The 2,575-nt window shown below is 38.3% G+C and overlaps 1 protein-coding gene across 3 annotated transcripts in view; it reads right to left on the bottom strand.

Annotated features, from left to right (window-relative positions):
* The window catches only part of wars2 (tryptophanyl tRNA synthetase 2, mitochondrial), a 229,010-nt gene that overhangs the window by 212,487 nt on the left and 13,948 nt on the right, over nucleotides 1-2,575 (bottom strand). The gene's annotated exons all lie outside the window — the stretch shown is intronic.

Here is a 2,575-nt window from a genome sequence, read left to right on the forward strand (position 1 = left end):
TTTTTTGTGGTCCCCTTTATTTAGAAAAGTACTAAAAAGTATCAAAATACGTTTTGGTACCGGTACTAAAATATTGGTATCGGGACAACACTAGTAGCTGTTAAAAAAAACACTCACATATTTATTATTAACAGTCTGGTATGGACTAATACTGTCTTAAGTTGAAGTGGAGTGGTAATTGAGGTTTTTTTTGCAACGCCCAGAGGGCACAGTAATTCATGAAGTTGAATGGTGCGGACACGTTTGTTAGTGGATACTTTCGAATATGCCTTGGAGACTTTTAGTGTGTGTAAGCATTATGCAACTGTAATTGTTTGATACTTTTTTATATTGACTAATGTCACGTTTTATTTTTCATGATTATTACCTGTGTCTAGATGGTGCGCTGTTGTGTGCTTAGCTGTTGTGTAGCTGCGAGCCTCTTCGTAAGCCTATAGCCTACTGTAGCGAGAATGTCTTTAGTAAATAGAAGAAATATTGTGCTTATTGGAAGACATTTAGATGTTAACTGTCTGTGCTGGCATGGCCGTCAAAATCATTTTGTTTTTGTAGTTGTAGTAGTAGTAGTAATAGTAGTATTAGTAGTAGTAGATCGAGAAGAGCGATGCATGCTTTCATGTTAGCCTCCAAAAGTGTCAAAAGGAACCCAAATAAGTCGCTGGAATCTGTAGGAGTCTGAATGTAAAGCTGCATCCCTCTTGCTATGTCTTCTTTTTCTCTGGCAGATCAAGCACGTACAAGGTGTGTTGAGGTGCCATCTACTGTACAAAGTTAGCATGACCAGCTCCATTCACCAACAGTCCCATTATCATGTGTTTGATAGCTGGCAGTTGAATGAGGGTATGGGAAACACTGTACAATACAAGGAAAGACCGTGTAATGGTGCTTTATGGCCACCAGGGGTGCGGTTGTACTAAAATTTAACATCCTCAGCTTTTTACAGGCTTTTTCCTTTTCTGCGTACTCTACACAAGAGCGTAAAACCTTGCTGGTGTTTTGGAATTTGTTTCCTATTCAATAAAGAATTGTCCAGAGAAAGTGGAGGTATTTTGATTATTTATTCGAGGACTCAAATCATAGCCGTTTACGGAGAAGCAAGTCTACACGGCTTGGAGGAAAGCAAAAAATAGAGCGAGAAAAAGGAATAAAAAAGTTCCGGACCCTTATGTCTGCTTTGGGAATGAGAGGAATGTTTTGATTTTGGTTGAATGTTGGGGAAGGCGGTAATACAGCATCAATAACAAAATTAATAAATTCTGAAAATATTTTTAACTGAAAGACGACTACAATAGGGGTGTGGATCTTTGGGCGAGTAACGATTGTTACGATTTCGAATTCTGTGGTGATGATTCAATTCAGAAGTGATTTGCAATGTATAATCTGAGATAATAGTTGTATTGAAACTTTTTAAGAACAGGTTACAGGTTATGAACACTTCTGATTGCATGGGGATGACCTACAAATGTATTTAAAAAAAAAATGTAATCGTTACTGAAAAAAAATTGAAATTTATTTTGAACGTTATGACTATATTTACAATCAGGGTGGATAAGAATCTTGATTTGGAAGTGAATTCATTAATCCAAATAAAATATAAATTAGTGATCTTTGGCATCACAACAGCTTTTGTCTTATGTCTTAGACAGTGAGTGTTTTAGTTCTGGTTAGACCTTGGGAAAGGCAGTAACAGCATCAATCACAAAAGAAACCCATTTTCCAAAGTAATGCTTCTCAAAAGACAAATACAATCTTTTGGCACCTCATGATTCGTTCCGATTCTGATTCCTGAAGGGATGATTCAACTGTGATTAAATTCTCGATTCAAACCTGGCAATGTAATATTTGGTATAATAACCCAAACAAAACTTTTTTGAAAATGATTTCAGGTTAGAACAACTCCTGGTCCATGGAGATGCCCTAACAACATATCCCCCCCAAAAAAATGAGTCTTATTTAAAAAAAAAAAAAAAAAAATTGTATATATATATATATAATATTATATATTACATTATGTATTTTAATACTATATATACACATATTTTTCGTATTTGATATAAATCCATCCATTTTTTTTTACCGGTTGTCCCTCTTGAGGTCGCGGGGGTGCTGGAACCTATCACAGCTGCACTCAGGCGGACGGCGGGGTAAACCCTGTACATATAAACATACATATACATAATATTACACATAAATTTTCATATACATGTGTATATATACATACACACACACAGCACAGAGAGAGAGAGAGAGAGAGAGAGACAGAGACAGAGACAGAGAGACAGAGAGACAGAGAGACAGAGAGACAGAGAGACAGAGAGACAGAGAGAGAGAGAGAGAGAGAGAGAGAGGAGAGAGAGAGAGACGAGAGAGAGAGAGAGAGAGAGAGAGAGAGAGAGAGAGAACTTGAATACACCTCGCAGTGATGCTTGGACACGTCATCAGTGATAAACCCGGGGTCATGGGGTGTTTCGGGTCTTTAATCATCAGACGCCCTCAGCCGGGCGACCCAGCCGGGGGTGATCATACCCCGGCCTGTGTCCAAGTAGCGCACCACGGATCCCCCCTACGGATCCAC

This window comes from Nerophis ophidion, linkage group LG19 (assembly GCF_033978795.1).
Source record: "Nerophis ophidion isolate RoL-2023_Sa linkage group LG19, RoL_Noph_v1.0, whole genome shotgun sequence".
Classification (NCBI taxonomy): Eukaryota; Metazoa; Chordata; class Actinopteri; order Syngnathiformes; family Syngnathidae; genus Nerophis; species Nerophis ophidion.